The following is a 12187-nucleotide window of genomic DNA, read 5'->3' as shown; positions in this document are numbered from 1 at the left end:
AAATTTTACAAATATTTTTAAGTGAGAAAGATAAAAAATAATCAGAATGTTTCTATTTAATGAAGCCAGATGTGTGGGAGAGGACTTCAATGACTAAGATCCTGGCCATCCATATATTTATTTTCATGTGTTATATTTCTACATGTGTATGGTAAATTTAAGTGCATTCTGGTGGATTTTCTTTGCAAGTTTTAAACTAATTATTTATTTATTTTTTATGTAACTAAGAAATACAGCATAAAGTGTTTTCTCTCACAATGGTTTAAGCCTGGATAATACATCATATTGTATTATACAACCACTTAGTTTAACAGATGCCACGATTGTGACATGTTTTCCACAATAAGTTAAAAACATACAAAATCAAATCCACAAACCTCAGGTTTACTACAGAAAAATCACTTTGCCTCTTCTCCCCTCTGATAATAAATCATGTAAAATTATCGCTGTAAGTAAGTGGCCTTGGGAAATCACTTACACTATTTGAGTTAATTAATTTATCTACAAAATGAGCCTAACAAAATCTTCTTTCCAGGGTTATTTGGGAGGCCCAAGTTAAAATAAGCACAAATTGAAAATATAAAGTGCTGTAGAAACATGAGCCAAGGCAATGATGCTGGAACTCACTGTAGACCCCTGGATGCTGTCTGCACTGGTGCAGCGCAGCTTCCTTTCTTCACAAAATGACTACAGAATTCTACTAACAAGTCATGTGAGATGAGTAACTCCTTACTCATAATATTAGAAAGAGTTATTTTTTTCCATCTGAACTTTATAAGGCAAAGAAAAGATGAGGGGAGGCATGAGAAAGCATTTCTGTAGGATCATTCTTATTTAGAATCTTCCAGGATAAATATTTCTAAAGGAAGGAAGGAAAGCTAAAGAGAAAGAGAAGAGATGAAATAAGAGAAAAAGAAGCCATTTTGATACAGTAAAGATAACATTTCATAATCCAACCTCAGCCCTGGATTTTGACTTTTGAATGAATCAGCTGGCTGAGAACTTTTTGATCCAAGACAGGGAAAGATGCCAGCTGGCAACTCTAGAGGCTGAATGCTGAGATCCTCCTTGTTGTACAAAAAGGTTTTAATAAGAACATGCATTTAATTTATTACAGAAGAATCAAGGAAGGATCTGATCATGCAGTCTTGTGGCATTTGCTATAAATCATATGTTTAAAAGCCTAGGAGATAAATTTTTGACATATATGAGGAATTTTGATTTCATGTTTTGCTCACTGCATTGCAGATATTTTTGTTTGTTTGTTTGCTTTTTGCATCCAAAATGGTGTGATGTTAACATAGCAGCAGAAGGTGGGGTCAGTTCTGGAAAATGAAACTATCTTGTTCGAAGCAGTGGGGGTAACATCCATAGGCATTTGTATCGGGGAAAGTATAGGTCGGGGCAAACGATGAGAAATTTGAACATACTAAAGTACACCTTGTTAATATTAGGGAGCCTTACCTTCATCATTAACTAATTTTAGCCTGTTTACTTAATGCTTCAAATCAATTTTTAACATTAGGATATTATAATATTAGATGTCAAATTGTAGATTTTGTAAGCAATATGCCCAACAGAGTAAATCAGGATAGAGAAGAATGCTGTACATTTTATAATTTTCTACTACACAGTCAAGTTTTCATCCTGATAGGTCATTTGATTCTCTGCAGGTGGCTATGCCTGCCACCGAAGAAAGAACCCTGAGTCACAAGTACACAAATGAAATGCGATTGTCATTGTGGGTTGCATCGTATGATTTGGAGCAAGTCTTCAGGTCTAATATAAAGATCCTTCAAATAAATCATCCAGCTAAGCTTCTGTGGCCCCAAACTCCTAATTTAAAAATGTTGATAAATGAAGTACCTCTTTAGTTAATAAATGAAGTATCTCTTTAGTTATCCTTTGTCAGCAACATTCATTTTAATGGAAAGTGAGTTTACAGGGTTACATGATTGAACTACTGAGCCAAGTCAGTGTTGGCAAATGATGGGCTAAATTATTGATGTTACACACTAATGAATTCTGATGAGAAATAAAACACAGACATTACGTTTGAAGTGGTTCATAATTATTTTTGTACTTTAAAAGCAATTTTATTCTTTTTCCAAATCATACTGGTTCTATAAAGCAAAAACATAGTTAGTGATTGTACTAAAATTATTGAGTTTGTGGTAAAAAATGCTCTTGCAAGTTTTCATTTCTGTGAAGATAATGTTATTCACACTAGGTTTCTGATTTCCTTATATACTTCTGGGAAAAGATAATTAAATTAAATGTCTAAATTTTAAAACCAGTGTCTTTAAATAAGATAATCTGCTTTGTAACCATGGTTAGCATTCCAATAGATGTGTTTATAAGCTGTGATATGTCTATCAACACATTTACTGGAGCTGTGTTGAAATACCATAATTAGTTCAAGTAATGCAAAGTACAGAGGGACTTCCAGCAGGTTTGTTTTGGTAAAGAGCTTATGTTTAAACGTGTAGCAGAGAATGCAATGTGTACTGTAAAGTGATAGATGTTTGACAAAGTCAGGGCCTGATGGCAATAACTGAAGCAGGTTCAAACCCTACTAAGGTATATAGAAGTCTATACATTCTGCAGTGTAATGACAATGTCCTTTGAGCTTTCCTGGCTTAACTGTCCCAACCTGAGACTTTAATTCTGTGAACCCGCTGCCTTCCTTTTTGGTTAAGAGTTGATTTATAGTGGAGTCACTCACACAAGGGCTCAAACTGAAGCGACCACAGGCTGATTTTTAACTAAGAGGGATTGTTCACTAAGAGGGATTAAGGGTGGAACTCACCGTTGTCAAGGTGTTAGTCCACAGATTCATCACTTTCTGGTTATGAGACTCTGGAGCCATAACTCAGCTCTCTACAGTTCAGTTACCAAATCCCCCAAATGCGGTAACAAGTTCTCCCGTCCTATCTGAGAGGTTTGTTACAATTAGCAAGTCAGATATTGATGAAACTGAAACCTGTTAAGTGAATGTAAGGTAAATTTATGTCTTATATTTGACTAGATTCTAGCTGGTTTTGTCAAGATCATAAGCACTCGCTTGGAAAATATTCCCTTTGCCAACTGCGGGATCTGCAGGGAAAAGGAATGAGAAGAGTTTTCAAGTCAAGGTTTGGTCGTGTTAGATGATTTTCTCCTATTGATAATAAGTGCGGTTTCTTACATGAATGAAAATCCAAAGGTTAAGCCTCCTATGTTTAAGAACCTATGAGACTCTGTTGGATTGAGGTAGGATACATAGTGCATTGTACTTTAGTTCCCATTTGGTGTACACTTTCTATGAAACAAAAATGAAAACTGAGTCTGGCTTATTTTAACTCTATAACATGCCATTCTCACATTGTTTTACTGAGTCCCTTTCTCCATTTTCATAATTTTCTCTTTGTCTATGGTCTATGATAGACTTGGCACCATTTATAAGAACAAGGCTGCTTCAAGTTTTCATCTTTTTTGAGTTTTCTTTTAAAAATGTATCCTAATTTTTTTCTCTTGTTATAACTGCACTGTTCATTGTTTCACGATCTTGATACTTTTGGATGAAAAATCATGTGTCTGAGTTAATCTCACATCAAAGCAGCATCATTACATAATGATGATGCTAAGTTGTATGAAAAATACCTACTGGATATGCTCCATTAGTCACTAATTTTCAAATGAAAAGTTCTGTCTTTGAAAAACTCCTCTCCCCCACACCACTGACATGGCTCTTCCACTTGAAAAATGTCTTGCTGGCATAAAGTGAATTAAAAAAAAATAAAAATGCTGGAGTCTTTTGTTGTTGTTGTTAAGTCTAAGAAAAAATCAGAATACATAAAATTTATGTCTTTCTAATAAAAGTATTCAGAAATAAGCTTATTTTATTTTAAAATCAAGGGAAGGAATGCATTTTGGCTTAATATGTCATTTAACAGAATAAAAAGAGTAGATAATTTAATTCATGGAATTTAATACTGAAAAATGTTTTATTAATCTCCTAAAGCTTCATCATATTGACACATTGTGAAATAAATGCACTTTTATCTTAGATATCAATTATGAATTGTGTTTATCTTTTGTTTATCTTTAAAGGGAAGGAAAATAGGTGATCCAAGGCTACACTTGTTATCCACAGGCACTCATGGATGTTGTCAAAATCTTCCAGATATTTTGAGAGGTGAGAGAATTAGAAAACAGGTATCATAACCAATGAATAAAAAGCAAAGAATTAGAGAATAAATGGTTAGAAACAGAGTGAGTGGAAACAACTTTGAGGTGAAATAGGAAATTAGAGACTAGATGGGGAGGAAGAAGGAGCTCTTAAACACACTCAAAGGGAGATTTTGACAACAGCCAATATTTGAAAAAAATAAAGTAGATTTGGTTACATCAACAGTCAAGAAAAACTTCATTTATTCAACTTTCTTGTCAGGATACCTCTAGGTGCTAGTCTAGGTTCTATATCCTAAATGTTAAATTAGGTGCTAATTAAGCAATAAAGATAATCCCTTAATTGGACCCACAGAAATCTGGTCTTGATCACATCTCTGACCTCATTTTGTACTCCTCTCTACCACAGCACTATGCTTCACCCATACAGGCCTTCTAATTCTACCCCAAAAATCGATTCAGCCTGATGCCCCTTGGATTGTCAATTTCACCACTTGGGATTAATCCTGCACGAACTTTCTAATTATGTTCAAGATATTCCCTAATTTTCCTTATAATTAATTTTTTGACCCATAATATATTTACAAGTGTGTAATTTAATTTTCAAATATTTAAGGGATTTTTCAGATATCTTTTTATTATTCATTTATAATAATTCCATGTTGTCAGAAAACTTATTCTTTACTATTTCAATCATTTTACTTTTATTAATACTTGCTTCATGACCCAGGATATGGTCTATATTTGGAAATGCTTATATGTTATATATGCACTTTAAAATAATCATATGGAGCTATTTGGGATGGACTGTTTTTTAAATGTCAATTAGGTCAAGTTGGTTGATAGTGTTGTTCAACTCTTCCATATTCTTACTGGTTTTCTGTCGTTATGTTCTATTAACTCCTGAGAGAGGAGTGTTGAAATCTCAAACTGTGATTATACATTATTTTATTTCTACTTCAAGTTTTCTCAATATTTGCTTTATATATTTTCAACTTTTATTAGATACATACATATTTAGGGTTGTTTATATGTGCTTGATGAATTCATTAATTCTTTTTATGAAATGTCTCTCTCTATTCCTGATAGTATTTCTAGTTGAGAAATTTATCTGATATTAATATAGTCTCACCAACCATATTGACCTTGGTGTTGCATGGTATACTCTTCCATCTTTAAAACTTTCAAGTTACCAGTCTTTTCTTTTGTAAAGTGTGTCACTTACAGACAATTTAAATTGAGTCTTGTATGTTATCTAATGCAGTAGTTCCTAACCTTTTTGACACAAGGGGCCAGTTTCGTGGAAGACAATTTTTCCACAGACAGAGCAGGGAATGGTTTTGGGATGAAACTGTTCCACTTCATATCATCAGGCATTAGATTCTCATAAGGAGCAGGCAGCCTAGATCCCTTGCATGTGTAATAGGGTTCGTGCTCCTATGATAATCTAATGCTGCCATTGATCTGACAGGAGGCGGAGCTGTGTGTAATGCTTGCTCCTGGCCGCTCACTTTCTACTGTGCAGCCTGGTTCCTAATAGGCCATGGACTGGTACCTGTCTGCAGCCTGGGGGTTGAGGACCCTTGGTCTAATGTAATATATGCTTTTTAGTGGGAGATTTTAATCACTTTGATATAATTTTTGATGTGCTTGGATTTAGATCTATTCTTATTTTTTCTCATTGTTTTCTATTTATTTTTTATTTCTGCTTTTCCTTTACTGTCTTTTTTAGGGTTAATCAAATACTTTTTAGAATTCCATGTTAATCTGATCATTGGCTTTTTTGTGATATCACTTTTCATTTTTAAAAGAGAGTTACAATATACATGTTTCACTTAGTCTCCATGAGTCAATATCATAATCATTTTATATTTAAGACTTGCACCACAAAATTCTATTTATTCTCTCATCTTTTATGCTATTACTCGAATTTATTTTGCATTTATATATGCTGTAAATCTTATACTACGATGTTGTAATTTTTGTATCTAAATTCAATTGTCTTTTTAATAAACGAAGACAATAAAAAGAGAGTCTTTTACATTTGCCAGTATATTTCTCATAGCTATTCTTCTTCCTTCCTTTCTGTAGATACAGGTTTTCTTCTGGTCATTTCCTTCAAGCTGAAATACTTCTTTTAGCATTTACTGTAATTCAGATCTATTGGTGAACAATTCTCTCCACTTTCATGTATCTAAAATATCTTTGTTTTGCCTTTAATTTTGAAAGATATTTTTTCTGGGTAGAGAATTCTGGGCTGATTATTTTTGTATTTGTTTTATTCTTTCAGCAGCTTGAGATATTCTTTTATGTCTTCTATTCTCCATTGTTTCTGAAAAGATGTTAGAGGTAATTTTTTGTTTCTTTTCCTCTGGCTGTTTTTAAGATTACCTCTTTATTTTTGGTTTTCAGGAGTTTACTATGATTTACCTTGGTATTGTTTTATGTGTATCTCTTTTGAGGGATTCTTTGAATTAATTGGATCTATAATTTATGTTTTTCACCAAAATGGCCATATTATTTCTATACTTTGTATGGTTTCAGTGCACTCACCATCAGCAGATAATAAATCAAGTTACATTGATACTATACAAAAATACCTAAGAAGTGCATGCTGATATTTTAGCACTTGGTTTGGTAACTGAGTGGTCAAGAATGATTTACTAAATATTTAGTACATTTCTGAAATATCAACCCTAAATTAGCCTGATATTTCTGGACTTGTTAAAGACCTTACTCTAACTCTTGTTTCACACTGTCTTCCTCCAACATAATCTAATCTCAGTAACAAACAAACAGGGAATTGCCATGGTATAGTGGTTAAGAACTGGTACCTCACAGCCAAATTGCCTAGGTTTATATCCTGAGGACAAGCATCGAGGATGAGGTTTGACACATAGTAATGGCTAGATAAATGCTGCATTAGATAAAAAGAAACAAAACAAGAATGTCTATTCCATATCCCAGGAATCTGTTTCCTAAGTCCCTCATACTTCTCTGCTTTGACCTGCTTCCCTTTCCCTACCTCACAGTGTTTCCATTCTTCCCTTTATATTCAGTTGCTCATTCCTGTTTTAAGTCCCACTCTTACAAAGGCATTTCCCTGAATTTAGGCTGAAGTAATTCTTCCCATTTCCTGGCCAATTGTAAAGTTTACTGTCTGTACCTGGTAATATTTAATCATGTAATTATTATTTCTGAATATGTTTATATCTCCCTCTTCATTTCATCTCTGATGCTCCCCGTGTTGTATTTTTATGCTCTACTCATATAAAATTGTTAGTCATTTCCCCTGTACACAATACTGTTTTTGTTCTCATATATCTTTGCTCCCTGTTTATATAACCCCCTGACTACCTTTTGTTGATGTACCCTCACCTTGCAAGATGTAGTTTATGAGTTCTCGCCTTCAGAGAACTGGCCTTCCATTCTCAGGTTGAGCTAAGTGCTCTTCTTACTGCCCTCATTTGTATTTACACAATATATTGTGTCTACCTCCCCTATGAGATTCAAGCTCTTTAAAGACAGAGAGTATGTCTTCTACCTTTGGACCGCAGGTGTCTAGCAAAATGCCTTTCATATAGTGGGAATCCCTAAAATATGCCTTGAAATTAATTGATATTTTTCAACTTAGCAGCAAACTGCTTAAGGTTAAAAACATGATGTGTATTGTATACATTATATTGGTAATCAATAAGTACAGAATAAATTCAGTGTTTCAGAATGTTATGGTAATTTACGTTTTACCCATATCAATCAAAATGGAATTGTAGAGGCATTTGACCATAGGAGAATAATAAGATAATCACTCCTAAAGGTAGGGGTGTAGAACAAATTAGCTTATAAACTCAGCTTAGAATTTTCTGACTCTAACTTTTGGCAAAAGGCACTTATTCATTAGCTATAGTCAGCTTTAGATGAGGGTGGAATGCTGATTTACATCTAAAGGAAGATATTTGGTTAAATGTGGCTCATTAATTTGGATGTTTTAACTAAGCATTTGTTTTCTTTTTTTGTTTATGTGTTTATGCATATGTTAAAGGCTGAGGCAGGAATCATTAAATTGAAGTTGTCAAAGCATTTATTTTATTACATTATATGACTAGAGGTGTTGTGTGCCTATAGGTAGTTTCTTGAATTCTCAAGTTTGAAATGACATCCATGGAGTCACCAGTTCCTGAAGGGAAAATGATTGGGATGTATGAATGTTTCCATGATTAATTAATTTTGGCAAAATGTTGATTTTTCAGAGTCGTCTTAACAAAGTACCAGGAGAAAAAAGAGAAGAAAGTGAGCTAAGGTAGTCAGGGCACATTACTGTGTACAGGGCACATTGTATATCCATCATCTCATCTAATTCTCACAGTGACCCTTGGATAGGTGCTGTTTATACCTGCTTCACATCTCAGATGATACAAACCAAGTCAACAACCAACTTGTCAACCCATTTACTCCAAAACTCAGACTCTAGCATTCAGAGCGGTTAAGTGTATATTTTCAGTTCAGAAAATACCCCACAGAAAGAGAGATTTTTAAAAAAAGTTTACCCTTTGAACTGTTTATTTACACAAGCATTAATGCAAAAAAAAATTTCTAGAATGTATTTCAGCATCTTTCCTATCCTTTCATATGCCCCCCTCTCTATTTTGTTTTTCTCATTAGAACAGAGAGGGACTGTATCTTTAACTGCTTTGTTTACTGTCCTTTTTCCACAGCTGGAAGGTAAGTTCCATGAAGTTAACAATTTTTGTCTGTTTTGCTTGCTACTGTATACCCAGCACCTCAAACAGTGACTGGCACATAGGCTTACAGTAATTATTTACCTAACAAATGAATTGTAAAACAAAATAAAAATATATCAATACATGAGCAAAAATGAGCAAAATTTCTTTCTCACCAATCCCTTCAGCCGCACAGATCACAAATCCTACTCCGTTTCCAAAAATTCTGTGTCAGTGAGTGTGCATCCCTCTAGACCTATTTCTGCAGATTTAAATATGGATAGTTATAGGTAAAATATAAAGACACACCTGAAATATAGACTACTGAAATAAAGAATGCTATGCATTTATTTTTACCTAATTAAGGTCATTTGCTTAAGATATTATTCTGTATGTTTTTCTTCTTTTTACTATTTCTTTGACATAATTTCTTGGCTTCCCAAAGTTCCTCCTGATTCTTTTAAAGTCCTGTTTAGCCTGACATATTTTAGATATATGTGTGTTTATTTATGTCTTCTTATATTGATGGATATTTACATTGTCTTCAATGGGTATTTACATTGCCTTCGATTTTTCACTATCACTAGTGCTATATTATGAACAATCTTAGAATATGCTTCTTGGTACACAAGTGGGAGTGTATCTTTAGTGTAAAATATGACATTGTTCTATTAAGGAATATAGGATTTTAAATTTTGAGGACAACATAGTCCTCAACAGAATATGAAAGTTTACTTTTCTTTACACTATAATCACCACTAATTAATATATTTAAAAAACATGCCAGCATGATGACTGAAAACAAATTATTTTATATTATTAATTTTTTTGTACTTCTGATATTTGGCATTTTTTCATATATTATTTAACAGTGCTGTCTGAAACTTGAAATATTTTCCTATTGGGTTATATCACTTCTTATTGATTTAAATAAATGCTTATTTTATATATAAGAATATATAAGATATATAATAGAATCGATTTTTAATTATATCTTTTTCCATGAAAATGTATTTATTTTTATGTAGTCAAGTTTATTCCCCTCAGTGTACCTTAACACTATACAACATTTTATATTTTAAAAAATAAAATTTTAAAATGTTTACTCTACAATGTATATAAATATACAAAATAGATATACAAAATAATCTATTCTGTATATTTTGGATATTTACTTTTATCTCACATAGCTGGCAAGTGAATAGTGCACTCTCATCATATACAATTTGAAATCCTACCCTCACTATATTCTAAAGTCTAAGTATTTGTGGGGCTTTTCCTGGATTCTTTGTTCCAGTGAGCAGCCTCATGCCTGCTGTCTGTTTTGTAAAAGAATTTTCACTGCAACACAGCTGCATCCATTTATATACTACTGTCTATGGCTGCTCTCCTGTTAAAAGGCAGAGTTGAGTGGTTGCAACAGAGACTGTATGGCCTGGAAAACTAAAAATATTTATTACATGACCCTTTAAAAAATATTTATCAACTATTCTGTTTTACAGATCTTTTTATCCATTCTTGCGTTGTGCTGTGTTAATTTAATTCATATAACTTTTTGATATATTTTGCTACTCAGTGGCATAAGTTCCCTCACCCCAACCCAACAACAATTTTTCCTTTTAAAAAGTGTTAGAGCTATCCTTGTGGATTTTAATTTTCCAAATACATTTAGAATCACCTTCTTGAGCTTCACACACAAATTTTGTTTGGATTTTGAGTATGATTGTATTGAATGGATTTTTATTTATGGATTTTTAAAAATTTTGGATTTAAAATTTGATGTCTAGGTATATATATGTAATCGTCTCATCCATGCAAATGATATATGTTTACTTTTATTTGGGTTATGTCTTTCTGGCATTGTTTAGTACCTTTCTCCAAAAAGATTGAGCTAAATTTTTAATTATGTTTAGAAACTATACTTTAGATTGCCATTTTAAATAACTGTCTTATTAATTCTAAAGTTTCTTTTGTTAATTCTCAGTTTTGTCCATTTTCTGAGTGGTATCTCTACCTTCTTTATAAAATTATCAAGTACATTTTATGAAGTTAAATTTGTAAACTATTTTGTAACTTTTATTAGAATAAGTATATTTTTATTGTTAGCAAATGCTTCTCAGCATTGATTAAAACTATGCTGCCTTTCTCCCTTAATCTGTGTTTATATTAAATTACATTAACATATTTTCTAAAGTTGAATCTCTTTGCAATTGAATCACAACTCACAGGTTTTAATATGTGATGCTCTTTTTTTATTTCCAAAAAGTTCAAGATGTGCCAATATTTCCCATTGTGATTCTGGATTTGTCTAGTTTTCTTTGAATTTTAACCAGATCTTACTTTATATATTATAGAGTTATGTTGTCACGTGCATTACGTTCAGGATTGATGTCTTAGACTATATCTTTTATTAACATAAAAGATCCAAATTTGAGTTTTCTAATTCTTTATTTCCTTGAATTTTCTCTCTCTCATTTTAAAATTGGAATTCTTTATTCTTTTTTTTCCCCAGGATCTTCATTCAGTTTCTATTTGCTTGAAGTGTATTTCTTCTAAATAACATGAATTTTGCTTTTACGACCAATTTACAAATCTATAACTTTAAACTGTGCAATAAAACCATTTACAGTTATTAGTATCATTAATGCATTTGGCCTTACTTTATACATTTTTTTGCTCTTCCTGTACTCCTTGCATTTTGAATTATCTAATTTTTTATGGTACTTTTTTTTCTCTAGTATTTTGAAAGTGACAAATTTTTTGTTTTGTTTTTAAATTTTATTTGAAAAGAATCATATAGAATGTTCTTTTTATATTGGTCTAATTTAATTGTGTTTGTAATTTTCATATATACCTTTGTTTTTCTTAAATTTTTTGATTGATCCATTACAATGGTACCTATTTATGGGGTACAATTTGACATTTCAATACCTGCATACACTATATAATCAGGATAGATAGCATATTCATCTCCTCATGCATTTGTCATTGCTTTGTGACAACACTCAAAAACCCCTCTTTTAGCTATTTTGAAAAGTACATTATTGTTAACTATAGTTACCCTATTGTGCAATAGATTAGAACTTATTTCTCCTACCTAATTGTAACGTTGTACCTGTTGACCAATCTCTCCCCATCCTCCTCTTCTCTAGCCTCTCCCCATTCTCTGATAATCGCTGTTCTACTCTCTACTTCTATGAGACAAATATTTTAAGATTCCACATGTGAATGAGATTATGTGGTTATTTCACCTTGTGTGTCTGACTTATTTTACTTAACATGATATCCTCCAGGTT

General features: G+C 32.5%; 1 protein-coding gene across 5 annotated transcripts in view; it reads right to left on the bottom strand.

Annotated features, from left to right (window-relative positions):
• Positions 1–12187, bottom strand: part of CCDC178 (coiled-coil domain containing 178) — a 506076-nt gene that overhangs the window by 18901 nt on the left and 474988 nt on the right. Inside the window, exons 24-25 of one of the 5 annotated variants that reach the window (XR_009213490.1) lie at positions 9068–9153; positions 2923–2934 (exon numbers count right to left, since the gene is read on the bottom strand). The exons of the other annotated variants lie outside the window; for them this stretch is intronic. The gene's annotated coding sequence lies outside the window, so the exon portion shown is untranslated. Of the gene's footprint in view, positions 1–2922; positions 2935–9067; positions 9154–12187 lie in introns of those variants that run through there. 5 annotated transcript variants of the gene reach the window in all.

Source organism: Hylobates moloch, unplaced genomic scaffold (genome assembly GCF_009828535.3).
Source record: "Hylobates moloch isolate HMO894 unplaced genomic scaffold, HMol_V3 SCAFFOLD_5, whole genome shotgun sequence".
Lineage (NCBI taxonomy): Eukaryota > Metazoa > Chordata > Mammalia > Primates > Hylobatidae > Hylobates > Hylobates moloch.
This window is presented reverse-complemented; position numbering and strand designations above follow the sequence as displayed.